Source organism: Myotis brandtii, unplaced genomic scaffold (assembly GCF_000412655.1).
Source record: "Myotis brandtii unplaced genomic scaffold, ASM41265v1 scaffold268, whole genome shotgun sequence".
Lineage (NCBI taxonomy): Eukaryota > Metazoa > Chordata > Mammalia > Chiroptera > Vespertilionidae > Myotis > Myotis brandtii.
In genome coordinates, this window is record NW_005360187.1 from 625,025 (window position 1) to 648,272 (window position 23,248).

Consider the following 23,248-nt stretch of genomic DNA (forward strand, 5'->3'; position numbering starts at 1 on the left):
AGGCACTGCTCCTCACGACTTGTTTTTGATCCTGGAGTGGCGCAGAGATCTGATGTTTACCGCAGGCTGGCCAGGAAGCTGCCTCTAATCACAGAGCCCGGGATTGCTGCAGCGGCCGGCAGGCTGACGTCCAGTCCTGTCAGCATCGCCTGATGCGCTCATACGTCCGTGCTCTCACAGTTCACCTGGGAGCCCATGGATCCCACGGCCGCCTAGGGGGCCTGACTCCAGCTCCATCAAGACTGAGTGCCATTAATTTCAGGAGACGTGCCCCTGCCAAGGAACCACAAGGCCTGGGCTCGGATGACTGGAGGGGTCATCTGCTGTTGGGGAGGGTTGTGGTCATGCAGAAACTATGTGCGTGTGGCCCAGAGTGATCCTGGACCACAGAGAAGGGAACTGTCTCTTGGTGTGTTTGACACACATCGCGGATCGTGGCCAACTGGAGAATTCTCCATACTAACGTTCTCCTAATGAGAAGACCCTGCCAACACCACCACCGAACCAAGTTCAGAGAGAAAGAGAACAAAGAAAGCAAGATGTTCCCCCCAGATGTTGGCAAGATGAGCAGTATGTGAGGGTCCAGGAGCCTTCAGCCTAATTCACACCGTGGTCAGGTTTATTTTAAGGCTGGAGTTTGAACTTGAAGGCTTGCTATGGTGCCTGCCCTTGTCCCTCCCACAAGGGGCCCCACCTCACTGAGCATCATTCCATGGTCCCTGAGCCTCCTTTCAAAGGCTGCCTTTTGCCATGGAGCTCCCGTGGGACCAGAGAGGCTATTTCTGTCCCTTATATAGAGATCAGTGCAGCGGCAACACTAAAGATGTGGATAAACCAGCCTTCACTGCAATGTGCTCACCCTCTGACACGTTTCTAGCATCTTAGGTGCATTGAGCCTTGTGCTGAGGAGGAGCTGTCAGGGCAGAGGGGTGAAGAGCAGCTTGTCCCTGGTCAAGTCATAAGCACCAACCCTATGAAGCCAGAGGAGAGACCGTCACTATTGTACAGAGCAGTGGGTCTTAAACTTTGGCAGAATCAGAATTGCCTGGGACAGGGTTGTTCCAACAAGCTGGTCCTACTCCTGGAGTTCTTGATTCGGTAGAGGTGGGGGGGAGGTGTTGAAAATGTACGTTTCTAACAACTTCCCCAGGGGTATGGAAGCTGCTGGTCCCAGGATCACATGAGCACCACTGTCCAGGCGAAACACTGAGGCCCATCAGCAGCCAGGGACGGGTCCAATGTGTCACTAACAGGTGGAGCGGCAGTCCATGGAAAGAACATCACAGGCGCAAAGCCAGGATCCACCCAGGCTGTGGGCACCTCTCCAGCTGAGGGTAGTTCGCACTTCATTCTGAATGCCTGTACCCTGCCTCACTTTCATTAGGCCATATCTGGGTGATAATTTGCACCTAGTTTTCAAACCTGAAGTGAAATAATTAATAGCTTTTATAGACTTAAAAGTTATAAATTAGATAGTACATACTATGTGTCAGTCACTTTTATGCATTATTTCATTTAATTACTCACAATAAGCCTCTGTGATAGTGATGTTATATAATATTTAAATAGCACTGATTCTGTGCCAGGAACTCTTCTAATTGCTTTAGATCAGGGGTCAGTGACCTGCTACCCATGGACCAAATCTGGTCCACCACCTGCTTTGATAAAGTTTTATTAGAACACAGCCATGCACAGTTTCCTATCTATTGGCTGTGAGTGCGTTTTTATGCTATTCTAAATGGATTGTTTTCCCAATTTTTTTTCAGATTGTTTATCTACACTAATACAAGAGAAAGATGAAAATTGACTGTACATTTACGATGCCCTCCAGCCAATCAGGAGTGAGTATGCAAATTAACCCAACAAAGATGGTGGGTTAATTTGCATACGTAGGCGCCAAGCCACCAGGGGCAGGATGGGACCCAGGCATTCCGCACCGCCCAGCTGCTCCAGGCCTCTGGGCAGCGTGGGAAGTCAGAAAGGTGGCTCCAGGCCAGAACAAAAGCAGAAAGGCAGCTCTAGCCAGAGCCAAGGCGATGCCGGCAGCCAGGGGAAGGAAGGCCCATTCTTGCACGAATCTTCATGCATCAGGCCTCTAGTTAATATATAAAAATGCAACTGATTTTTTTGTATTGGCTTTTATATCCTGCAACTTTGCTGAAGTTAAGGGCTATTTTACCCCATTGTAGAGATAGGAAAATTGTAACAGAGAATTTAAGTAGTTTGCCTAAATCACTTATTTAGTACATGGGGGAGCTGAGGTTATAATCTATCTAATCTGTTTCAGGAATCTCTTCTTTTCACCATACTCTCAACTGCCTACCCTGAAAAGTAATTACTATCTGGCCAAGGTCTCACTTACAGAACATGGTAAATCCAGAATTCAGACTCAGGTCTGACCCCGAAGGTTTGCTGGTAAAGACAATAGCATTCTGATAGCCCTAGGATACCTCAACCACAAATCCATCAACTAAATAGCTTGGCTATTTAGTGAAGAGGAACTCATTTTTTGGGTGTTTTTTAATAAATTGGGTGTATGGAAGAAGTCAATGAATTTAGTCAAAGGGTGGCTTGGTTGGTACCCTGAATTCCCCCTAGACTGTCCATGGGATGCATCTATTTTAGTAAAAGGCGAAAGATTTATACGATCTGAAGAGAAACCAGAGTATTAGGATGCATCTATTTTAGATGAAATGTTTTAGGGTGCCGCTCACTATGGATTCTATGTTCCTCCACTGGTTAACATTTTAAGCTGAATTGTAAAAGACGAGAAAGGAAGGTTAACAACTTGAACAAATTTCCCCTGAATACTCCCAATGAGCATTTTAAGCCTCTCGCCTTTAAAGAGCCATGTGGAGTTGGCTGTTTAATGAGGAATTTCCCCCTCTGAGCCGCAAGGTGAAGATTCCAAATCCTGAGAGAAGCCCAGGGGTAGCTTCCAGCCTTAAGTGCCAAATGAAATGACACCAAGTTGCCTCATTTGAATAGTGGGGCTCCCAAGCTGCCCAAGAGGCGGACGTGGTACCTTACAAAGGAATGCCGTGGACCCATCCCAAAGACCTGGGGCACCAATGCCAAAAGGCAATGAACTTGAACCAAACAAGCCTCCTCATTGGCTGCTGCCGTTGAAGTTGTAAAAGGCTCTTCCCAATGGCTCAGGGCCTGAGTAAATGTTGGCTTGGCTGACCTGTCCACTAAGATGAATGGGCCATGACTAAGGTGCAGGGATGCCAGCCCTTCCATTAACAGGGAAGGCATGCGGGGGCAGCAGAGAGGGTCAGCATACCAAGGATGCAAACAAAGATTTCTCTCTAGAGGATGAGTTTAGGGAGGAGGGGAGGAAAGAGGAGAAGACAAACCTGGATGTCCTTGGGGGATGGGCTACTTTAAAAAACCCATCTTCATGGTAGCAATGTGGCCCAAGGCAAGAGCACCTGATGGCATTAAGCAGATGTGAGCACATGGACACATCTATAGCATTCATGAGCCTCAGCTTTCCTCTCTGTAAAATGGAGTTCACACTCCACTTTGCTCCTAGTAACTACCAGGAATTGCCATAAGGATCAAATGACAGGAGATAGGAAAGGAAAAAAAAAATATCCCCCTTCCTTTCTGAAATCAGTAAAAAACATACTCCGTATTTAACAATATGTGGGAGAATACATGTAAGAACAAAAGCGAAAGAAGGGAGGAGAAGGGCAAGAAGAGAGGGTGGAAGGGAGAGTAAAAGGAGATAAAGAACAAAGATGACAGAAATGCAGGTGGTTATTTCCTTTGAAAGTGTGCTTTTAAAGTAATGTCCACTTTTGCATGGTAAATACACATATTTAGAGCTAGTATTGCAAACATCCACCTCTTTGTAAAGCAGTGGTTCTCAACCTTCCTATTGCCGCCACCCTTTAATACAGTTCCTCATGTTGTGGTGACCCCCAACCATAAAATTATTTTTGTTGCTACTTCGTAACTGTAATTTTGCTACTGTTATGAATCGTAATGTAAATATCTGATATGCAGGATATATTTTCATTGTTACAAATTGAACATAATTAAAGCATAGTGATTAATCACAAAAACAATATGTAATTATATATTCAATATGTGTTTTCCGATGGTCTTAGGCGACCCCTGTGAAAGGGTCGTTCGACCCCCAAAGGGGTCGCGACCCACAGGTTGAGAACCGCTGTTGTAAAGGGTGAGAAGTACGCTAGAACCAACTATTGTGTTTGGATGAACAGACTGATTTGTCTTTGCATAAATCCAGTGACAGGCCAGCTCTGTTGAAGGAAAGGGACTTGGAATCAGGCCCATTCAGAGGGGACCGCTGTGATATTTGTGTTTTGCACAGGCAATAACAAAGGGGGATGTGGGGAAGTTGAAAGTAGCTACATAAACAGGATTGCAGAGACCATCTAAGCTCTTTAACATTAATTTAACAGCATCCATTTGAATAACGTGCTAATCCCAGAAAATCAGGTCTTGGCATCAACTTCTTACTATAGCTAGAAAAAGGAAAAGCACACTTGTTTTTCCTAAATCCTAACACTTTGACTTCCCACTGTGTGAAAAGGATAGTAGGCATCAGGCCCAAGGGCACTGGAAGGGTGATAAGCAGAGGAGCTTCGTGTGAGCTATTCTCTGTGCTCCTCCAGGCGCACTCTCTACCTTTCTCCATCTTGCTCTGTACCCCCAGGAGGTTACCTCTACATTGTTCATCTCCTGGGCCTTCCTACATTTTAGTTGGGTTCAATCAATGGAAGGTGCCAGGAGGACATGGAAGCAGCAGAAGAGAGAGAAATGGAGTTGTCCATTCATTACTCATTTATTCATTCTACCGAAGGCCACAGTACCTGGCAGGTAGCTCTTTTCTACAATCACAGGTCTTGCCAGTGTCTAGCAACTGCTCCCTCTCTCTGCCCCTTCCCATCTCACTGGCTGCAGAAGAAAAGAAGTTTAAGGACAGAAAGAGTAGACTTTGGGAGATTAGGTGAGGACTATTCTATGTCCAGGAGGGAGACAGCGATGATTTGGTTTAGGGTGTAGAGTGAAGAGAAACAGATACATTTTGAAAACATTAAGGAGATAAACTATGCAATCCCTGGTCATGGATTAAAGGTGAGGGTAATGGAGAAAACTGCTAGGTTGTAGGCCTGAGAAATCAGATGGATAATGGTCCATTCGCAGTTATAAGAGCACTTGGATTCAATAATCTCTCATGGAAACTCACTCTGAGAGTTACTCCATTGGGGATGGAGGTTGAGAAAGACCCTCAATTTCTTTGTGCCATTTAGGATGAAACTGCAGAGGAAGCAGCAGCCAGGAGGAGAGAGTTTTAGAGGACGTGGCTCTGTGTGACTGAAAGGGCCATTTCCATATCATGCATTTGAGTAGGAAGTCCTTTTCTATAATTCTAATTTGCATCTGCAGAAAAGCCACATACTGTTTTTCTTACAACACCTAATGAAGACAGATTAGGCAAAGTAACTTTAAAATTGTTTTAAACTTTTTCTAGCTCTCTAAGGATCCAGAAAAATTGAATGTTAGATTGATAATTACTGTGTTTTGTTTGAGAGAGAAAGAAAAAAACTTAAACGCAAAGAACATTTTCATAAATCATGTCTATGATTTAAAAAATATGGTTCGGATAGACACAACTGTGCTTTACCCTGCATCTGTTTCACATACACAAATGTGTCAGGTTTACATAAACCACACTGATACAGATGAAAAATAAGGGAAGAACAAGATAAAAATAGCTCTTATGGTATCAGTAACATCTTTTATTATTATAATATATGATACCATTGCCATCAATCACACTCTTATACTGCATTGGCTAGTGACCTCAAGCCCCATGAAGGAAGAGCTAGCCAACATCCAGGAATCAATTCTTTCAGCCTAAAAAAAAATCTCCAGTATCATATGCTTGGATTTCTGGTGACAATTTCAAAGATAGTGAAATGAAATAATCTCATCCCCCAAGTGTTGTTCAGGTCCTGATTTCAGATGCGTTTCTTTCACATGATACTCTCCCAGGGCAAGAGTGGTGAAGGGTACTGTCAATCTGCCCTTTTCTGATGCTACTATAGATACATCATCATAAATGTAACCATCAAACCCGCCACTGGTAGCTTCCCAGGCCTGAAAGATAACCCTGATTTCGCTGATTTGTACTTTTATCAACGCCCTGGCCTACTGTCCCTGACCAGCAGAGCAGACATGCAGCTGGAAAACTCAACTCAGTTTGCCCCTTAACTAAACCATTTAGCTTTGGTACCACAATTATAAAAATTATTGAGGTCTCCAGGGGGGATTTTTTTTAATGAATGTAAACCAGACCTTAGTTTACTAAAGCACAGATTTTATTCTCACACAATTATTTAAATTCCTCTAACTATTTTATTTTTCATACCCTCATCAACTATAACCTTGAAGTTGTCAATGTAAGAGATGTGTAAACCTGGTAAGGAATTATTATGAGTTTATTTGAGCCAAACTGATAACCATTGCCTGGAAGCACAATCTCAACAGATTGAGAAAATGCTTCAGAGCAGCAGTTGCCAACCGGTGATCCTCGGACCACAGGTGGTCCGTGAGGTCCGAAAGGTTGGCGACTGCTGCTCCAGAGAATGGCTATTTTGTAGCTTATTTTATACATTATAATCAAGGCATAAGGAGGATTCCATGAAATTCATTAGTGATAGATTAGGGAGGCAGGAGAAAGCAAAGAGGGAAAAACTCTGGGATTGGATAAAATTAAAATGAAGAGACAAATACTTATTGGTGGGTACAGGCTAGTTAATTAATTTACAGCACATAGAGATGATACTGGGGGAACAAGATAACAATTAGGGGTGTGGGGTCTCCTGCCCTGGTAGAAGTTGTGTCCTGAGGGGTCTGGAGAAGGAGATGACTCTGACATTTCAAAGGTATCTTATCAGGTATGTTATCTTAGATGCAAAAGGACAATGGAAAGGCTCAGTTCAGGTAAAGATTGACCTTTGTCAAGGAAGATACCGCCCTAGGACATGACTATCTGCCATGACTGCTTTTAGTTAAGAAGCTTTAATTTCAGACCATCCTATGTGGTCACTTTCCTGCTCTGTTTTTATAAGGCCCCTATGCAGGCCTCCCCTGAGCTTGTCAAGTTTAGTGTGTGGCCCCTTTTTTGCCCACAAAGCTTATTGATCTCCAAGCAGGCACCTGATTGTTCTGTCAGAGGCAATTCTATTTAAGGAGAAGGAATAGCTCTGTGATGCAAACATTTACCACAGAAGTAATGTTTTACCAACTTTAATCTTCAAGTCTTGAGGTTGCTTAAAATTTTACTTTCGCGTGAAACCCCATTTTCAAGCATTCTGGTTTTGTACATGTGAATTAGAGGATCATTCTTGACTCCAGAGCAACTTGAACGTGTGTAGACCATTCTTTGTGGTATCCCTCTATTGTAGGTGTTACATTTTACTTTTTGAGTCTGTGTTTGTCAATTGCCCATTGCATTTTCATGACAGTTGTGTCAAGTCCCCCAGACAAGATGAGCATTTCGACCCCTTTGCCCCTGGTTGGTCCCATCACTCCAACCTGATCATGTCTACCGAGGTTGGTCCAATAAGAAATAGGGTCAAACCCATGGAGAAATATGGGGGGCGGGGGGTGTCGGGGGGAAATAAGAAGTCTCCTTCTGGAGGAGGCTCTTTCCTGTTCCTGTCATCCCACAGCCTCACAGGGGATGCCCTCATCCCCTCTAATAACTGCCTCAAAAGATATTTGCTGCAGAGAAAAACCCCTCCTGACCTCGCTAAGCACTCTGCCTCATATTGCATTTCTGCCTCCCAAGTGCTCTCCTGGAGGCCAGACGACAAGTTCTTGAGACCAGGGGCTGTGTGCTTGTCTTCTTCAAGGCTCCTCCCTCATGATTGAATAAAAACAATTTGGTGGTTAACTGGTAGAGTTTTTATCTTGATTTTCCCCCTTTTGATACCTGTTTACCCATGGAAAATGTGGATAGTGCATACAAATAAAAAATGAAAAACTAACACCGAATCCTACCACCCACTGACAGTTATTAATGTATCTGTGTATTTCATTCCTGTCTTTTTCTCAAGGCGTAAACTGCTTTTGTTGTTGAATTACTTGAACGTAGCTGTGATTATACTCCATGTACTATCTTATAGCCTCAATTTTCTTTTTTTAGTTGAATCTGTGTTTCAGCCCTCTCTAGAGAAATGATCATGTGATCACTTCCTGTAATGGATTATGGTTGACAGACTACTCCAGTCTGGGTCTCTAATCTGTCTTTCCTGTACTCTATATCATGTCTCTCCCCACCAGTATTTTTGTATATCTGCTCTTTTAGCCTATAGTGTGTGTGTGTCAGAGAGGAAGAGAGATGAATGAAAAAGAGGTTGAGTATGTGAAGGCTTCTGCTCTTTTAGCCTATGGTGTGTGTGTGTGTGTCAGAGAGGGAGAGAGATGAATGAAAAAGAGGTTGAGTATGTGAAGGCTGAATGCATGAACAAGAATATGTTTGCCCAGTGGAAATCAACTTTATAGACAGGAGTCTATAGAACTCACACTGTCTAAGCCAGACTGCTGGACTCCATATCCTCAATTTTCTTATCAGATACATTTTTCACACAATAAAATATGACTAAATAGATTCTTCCTCGATGCTATGATATATCTTTAGTATTTAATTATGAAGTGCCAAATTTGAGATCAGAACTACACTTTCTGGTTCAGCCATACCAAGGAGAGATCTCAGTTCACAATGTAGCAAGACAGGCCAATGGATTAAAGAGTTAAACCAATTTCTTCAGTGTTTTTCCTACTTTTTTCACCTATCACTGACCCAATGCTTCCCAGGAAAAACTGAAAGTCTTCAGTCTCAGAACATACTGAGTTTCTTTCAGTTCCCCAGGACACACAACACTCCTCATTCCCAACCTCCAGGCTTTTTCACATTCTGTTCCCTCTGTTAGAAATGCGCTTCTCCCTCCTGATCCTCCCACATACACCCCAGCCCCAGGGGAACCTGGCAATTTCATGTCACCCTTCAGGCTTCAAATAAATTATCACTCCCTCTATAAAGGAGATGGGTCCTTTCCCATGTACTTTCTTAGCACCATGTACTTCCCACATCAGCATCTTACACACTAATTATCCAGAACTATTTTCCAGTCTTCCCTGCCAGGTTGGAATATCCAAGAAAAAGGACCATGCTTTGCTAGCTCACCATTGGATTTTTAGCATGGTAGACATTCAATAACATTTCTGAAGGAATCAATACATGAAAATGCATACATAAAACAATCAAGTGAAGTTAAGAGATTTTTAAAGTCTTCTTGTATCTCCAAGATGGCAATGGCTGATGTACCTAAGATGTTTTTCCATTGGTTTGACTTAAATGTTATCTACCCATGTCCTATTCTTCTGGACACTGCACCCCAAATGTCCATTATAAAGTCATTCTTTCCCTATTCTCAGGCCATGTGGATTAAATAAGGCTGATTCCACCCTCACTTCTGTGAGTGGAAAAAAGGCCCAAAACAAGTTAATGAAAGTAAGCCCTGACATTTTTGCTGGGCTTATTGGGAAAAGGAGTTTATCGTTCTGCTGGGACTGCTGAGTTGGTAGAATGAGGCCCAGAGTGGTGATATCCATCTTGCTTCCATATGGGAAGAGCCTACCTAGGAATAAAGACAACACAGAGAAAGGCAGAGCCAAGTGGTGGAGAGATATAGATTGATAGTGACTCTGCTTCAGCATGTTAGTCCAGATTCATCAAAGCAATACTATCCTTAAACTTGGACATTTCAGTTACTCTTATAACTTTGGGTTATAAAACCCAATTTTTTTAGATCAGTTAGACTTGGATTTTTATCACTTGAAATTGCCTTTCATATCACTTTACTCCATTATATGTAGTATATGTATGTTGCGGGGGGCGGGGGGGGGGAGAGTGTCAGGAACAGGATCCTAGTCAAGGGGTCCTCCCTAGACTCCTCCCCAGCCATTGCTCCTTCCCTGTAACGTTAGATGGAAATTGATCACTTGGTATCTAGATCCACGATAAACCATTTCCAAAGAAATTTCACAATCAGATAGTCTCTCCTCTCATGACATCAAGGCCTCAAAGGTATGAAAAATATGGGCTCACCCAGATGAAAAGGGCTATCCTCTCTCAGAACTCATGACTATGTATCAGGATAATGATCTTCAACTCCGCTCTGAAGAAACATTTACAGGCCCCCCCTTCAAAATCACAAAATCTACTTAGCCAGACATTCCTGGTCAGGGAGGGAACCAGAGAAGTATCTTTCCTACAGGGCATTTACATTCTTTCAGTTCTGAAATATAATGCTTACAAAATTTTAATTTCACCCTCAAATTCCTAAATGCCTGTGATGCAGACCCACTGGGCCAATGCCTCATGGCCAGTGCTGGCCCATCCATAAGAGCTCAGGCACCTCCAGGTAAGGTTGCTGCCTCCATAAAAACCATGAATGTTGTACTTGGATGGAAATCTCTGGGAAAAGATTATAAAACTCAGTAAGGAAATAACCACACCCCTAATTCCACAGACCCACAACGATCTACTTGGCAGAAGGACACCTACATGAGAAATTAGAAAATGAAAACTTTCCAATAGTCTCCTAAACCTATGAAAACCTAGCTCAATCCAAAAGGGTCTCATAAATATAGTGAAACACTTTTGTATACACACACACACACACACACAATCCTTCAAGCCAAGAGCAGAAAATGGCAAAATGAGCTTTGCTTCTCTGGCCTGGTAATTTTAACCAAAGTTCTTACAAAGTTAAAAAGCTAAATCTCAATCAGTTAAACTCAACAGGAGTTGTCTTTATTTAAAAAAAAAAAACTATATGAAATTGAGACTGTCCCAGAAGGTCTTGTGATATATGGATGGTTATTACTCCTGGGCATTGCTTCCAACATGAGAAGTGGGGAAGGCATAAAAATAAAGCCAGGGTTTGTGTCCTATCCAATGAAAGGAAATACGAACATTATTAGATTCTTAACTCCCTATAATTCATTGATGCTCAATTAATGATTTATGCCACAAAAATGTCTTGACCTTCAATAAGGTTATTGGCAAAGTTAATGCCCATCACTGGAAATATCTATTAATGCATAATGATCTTTTAATAACCTATAAGATAACTTTTATCCCAGAAAAGGACTGTCATTCATGAAATATTTGTGTCCCTCCCAAATTTATATGTTGATATGAATGGGCCTGGAGCAGGGTAATAAGACAAGGGAGCAAGGTTTAGGTCAACCTCTCCAACCATTTAGTTTGCAGATTGAGTTCAGCCTGGAAGCTCTTGAGCCAAAGCTGGACCCCTGCCTGGTTTTTTTTGTTTGTTTGTTTTTGTAAATAAAGTTTTATTGGCACACAGCTATATACATTATTTACATACCAGAGCCCTGGTGCACAAATTCTTGCATGGGTGGGGTATGGCCAGCTCGCCCTGATGGAGGCCCATTGGCGGGCTGGCCGAGGGGAGGGGTGCGGGTGTTTGGCAGCCATCCCTGCCCTTGATCCGGGTGTTGGGGGCTGTCAATCAGGGGCCAGGGAGGCCCGGGGTGGAGTGCGGGGGGCCAATTGGGGCCTGGATCAGGCTGGTTGGCTGCCGCAGTGAGCGTCATAGCCACCAGTCATTCTGGCTGTTCTGGTCATTCTGCTGTTCCAGTCGCTGGGCTTTTATGTATATAGGTTATCTGAGGCTGCCTTGGCACTTTGATGACCTAGTTGAGTAGTTGTGAAAGGTTCCTTATGATTCACCAAGCTAAAAATACTATCTGGCCCTTTACAAAAACTATTGAAACCCTAATCCCCAGTGACCATATTTGGAGAAGGGACCTCTACAAAAGTAATTAAGGTTAAATGAGGTCATAAACTTAAGGCCCATATCTGATAGGACTGGTGTACTTATAAGAAAAAGACTCCAGTGTATATTTTCTCTCTCTCTCTCTCTCTCTCTCTCTCTCTCTCTCTCTCCTCTGTCTGGTGCGTGTGTGTCTGGTGTGTGTATGCATGCATACAGGCAAGGTTGTGTGAGCATGTGAGGACTCAGCGAGAAGACATCAGTCTACAAACCAAAAAGAGATCTCACCAGAAACTAAACTTGCCAGCACCTTAATCATGGACTTCTAGTCTCTAGAACTATGAGAAAAATAAATTTCGGTTGTTTAAGCCACCCAATCTGGTATTTTGTTATAACAGCCTAAGCAGACTATTACCAGGAGGGGAACATAAATAAAATCATTAATGACTCCACACTTAAGTCCCTCCTCGTCCTCCACTGAAGCTCATTGGGGTCATATGTATAATCAAACCATACCACCTCTATTCCCAGAAGCTCATGGCTTGGCAGTATGCCTAATGGTTAGGAGAATAGTCCTAAGAATGAGAACATAGATTGGATTCCCAGCTCCATGATTTGTTGCCTATGTGGTGTTTAGAAAACACCGTGGCTTTCTCTTGGCAAGACAATGGCATTGTTAATAATAATTCCTGTCCTTAGGATTAATGACCTTGTTCAGTGAGATAATACCTATGAAATACCAGCCTTATCATTCAGCTTCCATAGTGGCTCTGCTGAGAGACACCTTCTTGGAACTGATGCCTCTGTGGACACTGGGGAGAACAGGTTTGTGTTACCCACTGGGTGTTCTGTCCCAAGTTTAAGAGCAAGACATCAGGGCTGTTCTCAATGAGTCATAAGCTCAGTGAGGACAGGGGCCAGTTCTGTTTTGCTCACCACTGTGGATGTGGTGCCTAGTACAGTGCCTACCACAAGTAGGGCTGGATCAAGATCTGTTGAGCAAAGGGGGAAAAGAACACACAACTGATTGCTGACTGATTGCCATTTGGCAAGTCCAGTCAGGGCCACATTGTGGATAGTCTTGGCAATGACATCAGTGAAAAAGGCAAGGTTAAATGTCACCTTGCTTGGGGATCACAGGTTGACATTGATATGACGAGTTGCCTTGTTAATTAGAATCTTACTCTTTGTTCTGACTGGGTATGTGAATAATAAAGCAACATGGACTTTAGTAAATTCACTGTAAGCCTCAAAACTGACCATGACCAAAAATAATTGTCATTCCCTACATGTTTTCACTTAATAATCATTTCCACTGGCTAATGCCTAAATAAAGGAGAACAAATATCTGGCACCCAACTGTTTTCTGAGCACATAGCAGATATTTCTAATCAATCACAACACTATTTTTTTCCATGGCTCACTCTCAGATTATTTCTCAATGTGGCATTCCAGAGAGCCACTGACAAGCAACCGGAGTTGGCCTTCGAGGTGGACCCATTCTATCTCTCTGCTCTACATGGGTTTCCTTTTACATCATGGTAATAGTCATTTGTTGTTTTTCTTTCCTCCCCAGCATCTACTCTTCCTCCTTATGACATTCGAACTTTCATTTGAGGATGCACTCCTCTTCTACTCCTAATTTACTGGCAACCAGGGACATTGACTCAAAACCTGGATCCAGGGTAGAGCACACAACCAGTTGGCTCAGTCCAATTCCCTAGCCACAGAGACTGCTTCAGGGGTTGTATAAGTCAAGCCACTCAGAGCCAACATTCCTGGGCTTTTGTTGAGCTGGTGGGAAAGCTGACTCTCATTCTCAACTTGTTATAATCATGGGAGCTTAGAGTAGCCAGGCAGACAATGAGCAGACTGAGAACAAAATCAGTATGGCAGTAGGCAGAGCAGAGAAATGGGAAGAAGCTAATTCCTAGGGATCACATTTAAGCCCCTGGATCCAAGCATACCTGAAGTTGGATACTCCTGGACTTACTGGTTATAAGTAAAAATTCCTCTTTTTTTTTTTTTAAGTTAAACTGGTCTGAGTTGGGTGTTCTGCTCCTAGCAACAAAGAAAATATGACTTAAAGCAACAAATATCCTGGTGCGTTTCTCCAACCTTTCCGTGGAATGGATCTCAGAAGATACCCTGAAGGCCACCACTTTCCAACCTTGCCTTGACCTGGTTGAGGGCTGCCATTTGTCCTCTGGAACTGGGAAATGCACCAGCTAATACAACCAAAGTCTTGGCACCACAGAGGTAAAAAGGGCCTTAAGGGGCCTAGAGAGCACCTGGGCATCTGGGGCCTGGAGTTCCTCTTCATCCTTCTTGCCATGTGAATGCCCCCAGTCCTGGCATGCTCACCATCTTCCAGAAAAATCTTTTCCAAATATGCTACCTCTGATTATTCCAAATTCTTCAGTACTATACTGTTTCGGAGAGAGGGGAGAGCTAGTGTACATTCGACCACACTCTCCCGCAAGTACTGCTGTCCCACTTATTTGTTCACTCATTCATTTCTTCATACATCCAGTAAATACTTGTCAGTGGTCTCCAGGTGTCAAGCACTGGTCCAGGTACTTGGGAGACATGAGTGAACAAAACAGATAAATCCCCTGAGTCTCAGAGCTTACATTCTAGAGACAGAAGAGAGTCAATAAACAATGAACATGATGATAAAATAATATGTAACATTAGAAGGTGACAAGAACAGTGGCGGGGGGGGGGAAAGGAGCAGATTAGAGCAACCAATGACTCGGTTTTACCATCCTACACAGGGTGGTCAAGGTGGGCCTGCCTGGCAATAGAACACTGAACTCTAACTTGGGAAGGCCAGGAGTGGCCCATGCTGAAAGTGAGCGGTCCTGTGACCAGTTCATTAAAATGATTTCCCAAGTTCTTGAACTTCTGACCTATTTACTCGGCCCCAATCACCAGTATTTGGGGATAGTTTTGGGCTGTATCTATACACAGACCAAGTTCAATAAATTTCTTTCATTTTTCTGCTTGTTTTAAGTGTTTAGGGTGGTGAAGAGTGGGGAGCTGTCAGATTTTGGCAGCGGGAAGTTAAGGAGTAGTGTTGGTGGAGACGTGCCGACCTCACAGTTTGTCTAAACACCGCCCTGCCAGGGTGTTGATGCCATAAATGTCTAGGAAACTGAGTCAGTGCTAAAGGATTCTGACAAATGAGTGAGCATAGCAACACCTGATAGGAATTTTCTTATAAAAAAAAAAGCAGCAGCTGGAGATCCTGGCTGTCATGGTGGGGCCTGGCTGATCCCGGGGTCCTAGGGAGCGGCCACTGGGGGCAGCCTCCTTAGCCCTGGACGGCCCCACAGAGGGGTGATGCCTGGCCGCCCTTCCCGTGTGTGCTGGGCTTTCTCGTCCCGACCTGTGTTCCCACTGGCCCGCCGATTTTGAGATTTATGTGCTGGTGCCACACTCACCCTCGATCCTTTGAGGAAAACATAAATCCCAAGGATTGGTGAGGGAGGGGCTAGTCATCAGTGACTGTGGGGAAAGTCAGCGGCAGCTGCACAACCTCCACAGTTCAAGGTGCATCTGAGGTTGCAGCCCAAATCCCTGGCCAATGCCACTGGGCAGCCTGCTCGGGCCTAGTCCCAGAGGTGGCTATTCAGGACTTCCCAGTGAGAGTCTAACTAAGGTGCTGCCTCCTCCCTCCCGAGTGAGAGAAAGATCAGAGGAGATTTAGTATAGGGATTGGCTCACATGCTTATGGAGGCTGGGAAGTCCCAGGATCTGCTTCCTGCCAGTGGAGACCCAGTAAAGCTGGTGGTGTAATAGCCCAAAGCAAAGGCCCCAACCACCAGTATTTGGGGATAGTTTTGGGGAACCCAGGGCTGATGGTGTAAGTCCCAGTCCGAGTCTGAAGGCCAGAGACGACGCAGGAACACAGATCTCGAAAGGCGGGGATAAATGGGATTTCTAGCTCAAACTAAAAAGGCAAATTTGCCTTTTTGTTCTATTGAGGTCCTCAAGGAATTGAATGATGCCTGCCTTCCTGGGTAAGGGTGACCTTTATTCACTTTTCCCATTCAAATGCTAATATCTTCCAGAAACACCCTCAAGAGCACACCCAGAAGTAATGTTTGCCAACTCTCTGGGCATCCCTGAGCCCAGTCAGGTTGACAAATAAAATTTACTCTCACAATAATTAACCTTGACAAATTTCCTAATAACTGGGCCATGTGGTCCCTTGTATAGAATCTAGGAATGGCTTGATCAAAACACACCCGGACTCTCCAAGTCATGGTTTGACTGAGTTATGAAACTGAAAAGACCAGAGAAGGGGTGACTTCAGGCCTGGCTGGTTCCAAGTGCTCAGAAAGGATGCCTGGGAACTGTTATCTCTCAATTTCTCTGCACTCCTCCTTCTGTGGTGGCTCCACTCTCATGAACATTTTACCCTCCTGGCAGAAGGATGCCCACTACAGCCCTGCCTGTGTGGCTCAGTGGTTGAGCAATTACCTATGAACCTTAAGGTCACAGTTCAATTCCCAGTCAGGAAATATGCCTGAGTTACATGCTCAATCCCCATTAGGGGGCATGGAGGAGACAGCCAATCAATGATTCTCTCTCATCATTGATGTTTCTATCTCTCTCCCTCTCCCTCTCCCTCTCTCCCTTCATCTCTGAAATAAATAAAAAATATATATTTTTAAAAAAAGATGCCCGCCACAGCTCCTGCCTACATCACTGTAGGTCCTAGTCCAATGGGAAGGAGGGTGTGCCTTTTTTCTGACATTACTAACAAAAGTCTCAGTGTGTGTGTGTGTGTGTGTGTGTGTGTGTGTGTGTGTGTTTAAATATATGCATTGGATGCTTTTTTTAAAAAATATATTTTTATTGGTTTTTTACAGAAAGGAAGGGAGAGGGATAGAGAGTTAGAAACATCAATGAGAGAGAAACATCGATGAGCTGCCTCCTGCATGCCCCCTCCTGGGGATGTGCCCGCAACCAAGGTACATGCCCTTGACCGGAATCGAACCTGGGACCCTTCAGTCCTCAGGCTGACGCTCTATCTACTGAGCCAAACCAGTTAGGGCCTCAGTGTGTTTTTAACTGAATAATAGGCCCATTCCAATCACTGAGGCCACAGGAATAGGATAATACAAGTCAGGGCTGCTTCACTGCTGTTGGAGGGGGTGATGGGCAGAGGAAGGTGGATCATGCCAGCCAAAACCACAGTGACCATTTAAGAGCAAAATCAGTGTTGCCCACTCAAAAAAGGCTTGAGCCTGAAGAATCAAGAACATAACAGGAGTGATCAGATATGCCTGGTCCTGATTTGCTGAGTGACCTTGAGCAGGGAACCTGTTCTCTCTAAAAACCTCCAAGGTTCTATGCAACTCAGAATGCTTTCCCCTATGGATGCTTCAACAGCTGCTTCAAAATATCTACTCCAAGCCAGTTTTTCAGCTAGAGACCAAATGCTCCATGAAACACAGCAAAAGAAGAAAAATGGGACAAGGGTCAGCACAACCCTATGCTGCTTTATGTCTTTTCTGGCAGTTACAAAACAAACCACCAAATCACTTAGGATAATCTACTCGGTTTACAAATTTCATGGTAGCATAAACCGCTCGTTTGAGTAGGTCCAGATTAATACCCTTAACACCAAGACAGTGTTGTGCCAAGGGCAGCAGCCTGAAGAAGAAGTCCTCCAACATCTGACAAAGATGGACGGGAAGAAGGAATGGAGACTAACATACCACTGGGCCAGGTAGGCTTGTCTTTTCCCCAGGGAGGAAATTGTTTTCTAGTGGTCAAATCAGGGGGAGTGTGGAACCGTTATCAATATTACGATGAAATTATATTCTTGGCTGCAGGCATGAAGCCTGTAATTGTTGATTTCATCCTCTGATGTGGCCGATTACAGATACATATACTGGTAGTCCCTCAGCTGTGCTCTTGGCATCACCGAACAAAGAGTTGGCTAGAAACACCCAGGGTCTATTGGGAAAGTGGGACAAGCATGAGGGGGAGCAGCATGTGATCCACCGAGATTGTAATTGCATTAGCAAGCAGGGACTGTGCTTCTCGCGGTGAACCTGTTGTCTCTAGATCTAACAATGGAAAGACCTGATCTTCATCTAGACATTGACATTGACATTGGTTTTTATGGCAAGGCCTATGATTTCTACCAATGGAGGCAACTTATTCAACAATTAAAGGGGGCAACATGAGGCCACATTTGAACCAGAGCTTTGGAGCTGAAGAGGGAATTAATAAAATGGAAGACATGTAAGTATTCCAAATGTAGTCCAAAGTTAAAAAGATGGACTATAAACACAAGAAACTAAGAGACATGGAAGATGGAATGAGAAGGCTAACATGAATCTAATTCAAGTTTTGAAAGGTGGTAAAAGACAGAATAAGGGAGAAGGACTATCAGAGAGATAATGTTACCAATTTTCAAATTTAGGATTAACCATAGATGTGTCATAGTGAAATTGCCAAAAAGCAAAGAAAACAAAACAATCTTAAGAGCAGGCAATGATTAAGCATGGATTGCCTACAAAGAGACAGCCATCAGAATGACTACTGGTGTCTCACCCACAAGAGTGCTCAGAAAGGTGGAATACCTTTAGTGGGCTGAGAAAACTACTACTAGGCTGGAGACCCACACCCTGTGAAACTCTCTTTTAATAATGAGCCAGCTGGTGTGGCTCAATGGTTGAGTGTCAACCTAAGAACCAGGAGGTCACAGTTTGACTCCCCGTCAGGGCACATGCCCAGGTTGTGGGCTCGATCTCCAGTGTGGGGCGTGCAAGAGGCATCCCACCAATGATTCTCTCTCATTACTGGTGTTTTATCTCTCTCTCCCTCTCCCTTCCTCTCAGAAATCAATAAAAATACCTTTAAAAATAATAATGATGGTAAAATAAAGACAAAAAGAAACAGTATTTATCCACAAAATAATAACCTATAAATTGCCCTTAAAACTTAAAATCTAAAGGATGTGTTAGATAAAAAAAAACATTTTTTTCCAGATGAAAATCCAATATAAGTAGAAAGAATCAAAGACATTAATAAATATGTGAGCTGATCCAATGTTTGTATAAAGTAATAACATACCAAATAGAATGGGGCAAAGCAAAAATAATAGCAGAGCCTTGGCTGGTGTGGCTCAGTTGGTTGGGTATCATCCCGTGCACCGAAGGTATGATTCTTGGTCAGGGCACATGCTGGGGTTTTGGGCTCCATCCCTGTTAGGGGGCATGCAGGAGGCAGCCGATCAATGTTTCACTTTCACATCAATGTTTCTCTCCCTCTCCCTTCTTCTCTCTCTAAAAAAATCAATTTAACTATTTTAAAAAATAATAGCTGAGCACTAGCCAGTTTTCTCAGTAGTTAGAGCTTCAGCCCACATACTGAAAGGTTGTGGCTTTGATTCCCAGTCAAGGGCACATACTTCAGTTGCAGGTTCAATCTCTGGCCCTGATCTGGGCGAGAGTGAGAGGCAACCAGCCTATGTGTCTCTTTCATACCGATGTTTCTCTCTCTCTCCCTCCCTCCCTTCCTCCCTCCCTCCCTCCTTTTCACTCTTTGAAAAAGTAGTAGAGCAAATATCCTCAGGTGAGGATTAAAAACAATTTTTTTAAATAGCTGAAACAAAAATACTGGCCTGTAATAGTAAAAAGACTCCAGTTGAAACAAAAATAATGGATTGTAATGAAGGGTGAGCTGAGAATGGAATTACCCTAAACTTTGTGGGTTTTTCAGAAAGATGGGAAATGTGTTCATTAAATTTGGACTTTGTTAACTATGTTTATTAAAACTGTTAGTCTAACAACAAAAAAATAAGCATGGAACATACATCCATAAGAAATAGCAGAGAGAAATGGAGTGAAAAAACAAAATCCAAAAGAAGGCCAAAAAGGAGAAGAAAGAATCAGAAGTAGAACAAACCATAAGTATATAACAAGATAGAAAAAATAACTGTAAACGTATCAGCATTTCCAATGAATATAAATGGATGAATGTCTACAGATAAATGTCAAAACTGCCAGGCAGATTTGGAATTTTAAAAAATTCAGTGATATGTTCCATATAAAAACAAGAAGTAACAGACCTACAAGAACTGGGTAAATCCACCAATATAACAGAACCTGTGTTTAATACACCTCTAAATCATTGACAGATCAAACAGACCAAGAAGTCATTAAAAATTGAAAAATACAATTAACAATCCTGATTTAATGGGTTACATCAATCACTGAGCCTGGCAATTGGAGAATACATACTTTTTTTCAAGCACAAAAGCTGGCCACACATTATGCCCTAAATCTGGCCTTGGAGAATTCAGAAACTTGATGTCAGTTGCGCTACATCCTCTGACCAATATTCACTTAAGTGAGAAAATGTATGGGGGAAGGGAGGATAAATGGAAAAACTATATATACTTGGAAATTAGAAAAACAACAACAAACAACTAATGTGTCAAAAAATAATAATGAAAACCAGAAAACACTAACATGTGGGAAGTATCTAACTTTGTATTACAGGGCATTTTCTTTCCAATGCTCCATTAGAAAGTAAGAAAGTCTCCAAATTAATGAACCAAGCATTTAACAGACAGATTTAGGAAGGAAAAGACTGGGATAAAAAACTTAGAAAATAAAAGAAAAACAAAATAAAAGAAAAACAAAATAAAGATAATAGCAAAAATTAATAAAATATAAAGTGAATACACAAGAGTGAAGATCAACAAACTCAAAAGTTGGGTCTTTTAAAATACTAATAAATAAAAATTGATTGTCAGTATTAATCAATAAAAACAGACAATATGCAAATAAACAATATTAGGTGTGAAAAAATACATTATTACAGATGCTGCAGAGATCAATAATTAATAGGTTATCATGGACCACTGTATACCAATAAACTTATACATTTCAATAGAATGGATAATTTCCTAGAAAAGCACAATCTATCAAAATTGACTTAGAAAAGAAAAGAACATAGGAATATTCCTATAACCATTTTTAAAATTATACCAAATGTTACAAAAGAAAACACTGGACCTGGATAACTTTATAGGCATGTTCTACCAAACAGATAGAACAGATAACTTGACGTTTACACAATTTGGTTCCAGGAATTATTTTTATTAGGCCAACCTAACCTTGACTACAAACAAGACAGGGATAGTATAACAGGCCAGTTTTACTCATGAGCATAAAATTTAAAATGTAAATTAAATATTGGGAAGCCAAATTCAGAAATAGATAAAAACAACAAAACACCATTAACCAATTCTGGTTTGGTCAGAAATGTAACTTTGATTTAATATAGAAACTAGATGACTGCAATTTGTCATATTAACAAGTTAGAAAAAAATCCCCACCTTTTTTATCCTAGTAAATGCTAGAAGAAAAAAAATGTTTTCCATCAAATTCAACCCAATGAAGTGAACCTATAATAAAACTACCACAAATAAGATCCTTAGCTATAAAGTTGAAAGAATTCCATCTATAAATATTTTTAGAAATCAATATAGAAGAATTTATTACTTCACTAAGAAAAGCAATTTTAAATAAGACATAATAAGCACCAAATGAGAAACCATTTAAGAAAAGACTGAAATTTTTAAATTGAGAATTTTTCATGAAAAATAACAACCTGGAAGAACATTTTGGCAACCCATAATTAACAGAGGATTAATATAAAGAATAAAGGATTCCTATAAATTAGTGCTAAAAAGTAATATCTCAATAGAAACAGAGCACACACATCTTACAAATTGGCCAGTCTCAATTAGCAATTAGATAAATGTGAATTAAAATCATATGGAGTATATCATTTTGAACTGGGAATAATTAAAAAGTGTGACAGTACTAGATGTAGGCAAGAATGTGGAGTTATGGAGATTATTACATTGCTAATGGAGTACGGATTGGAACAGCAACTTTAAAAAACACTTTGGCATTGCTCAGGGAAGGTGACCGTGCTCAGGCGCCAAGGCCCAGCCATTCTAATCACTGGCTGGGAACACCTGCAAGAAATGCTCTCTCAGAAGACTCTTAAAATGTGTGCCAGCGAACATATACAAAAATGACACGGCAAGATTGTTCATAAAAGTGAAACCCTGGACACCATCCAAATGCCCATGCACAACAGAATGGATAGATGCCTGGGGGTACATCTCTACTATGGGTAGTGCATAACAGTTACCAGGACTAGACTGGAGCCTGGTGTGTTATCACAGGTGAATCTCAGAAACAGGAAGTGGCAAAGCAAGTTACAAAAGAATGCGAGCAACATAATCCATTTACATCAAGTTCGAAGTCAGGCAAATTCATAAATTGGTTGTTCAGGGATTTGTAAGTAGTGACAGGGCAATAAAGAAAAGCAAGGAAATTCAAAATTCTGAATATTGGTTACCAAAGGTAGAGGGAGGGAGGAGATGCATCAGGGAAGTAGTAAGAGAAAGCTTGGAAGGTAGTGGAAGGTGTGCGTGTGTGCGTGTGTGTGTGTGTGTGTGTGTGTGTGTGTGTGTGGAGGGGGGGGTATTTGGGGTTCATGTCCCTATTCTTTAAACTGTGCTAACACATTTTTTCAAAATTTGGAATATTTGGTATACTTTATAATTAGAAGAGCATTTAATAAAATTACAGTCTTTTTGGTTTCACTTTTTAGAAAGACTCTTAAAGTTTGGGGTTCATGTCACTATTCTTTAAACTGTGCTAACACATTTTTTCAAAATTTGGTATATTTGGTATACTTTATAATTAGAAGAGCATTTAATAAAATTACAGTCTTTTTGGTTTCACTTTTTAGAAAGACTCTTAAAGAAACCAGGATAGTTTTTAAATGTGTGTTTTAAATGTCTTGTATCAAGCAGTAGCCCTATGTCCTTTGAAGAAATGCTGTAATTAAAAGGATGTTGGTTATATTGTAAAGAATGGGAAATAATAGTAGTGATAACACTATCCTTATGTTGTAAAAAGTAGAAGTATTAGAAAGGAATAGCATAGCATAGATTATAAATCATTTTTTACAAGTTATGTGTTGTTGTTTTTAAAACCTGAAAAAGAGAATTGAATAAATGTACGAGAATAAAATATTTTATGCAATTTTTCATTTTTAAATATATTTTTATTGTTGACAGTATTACAGATGTCCCCCATTTCCCCCCTCCACCCAGGCTCTAGCCCCCTCTAGGCCTTCCCACACTATTGTCTGTGTCCTTGGGCTATGCATATAAGTATATAAGTTCTTTGGTTTTTCTCTTCTTGTCCCCCCTCACCCTCCTTCTCTAAGATATGTCATTCTATTCCATGTCTTGGGACTTAAATACCTGAAAAAATATATTATTCAAAAATACCTTAAAAACACAAGATACCTACAAATAAAATAAGACATAGAAACTA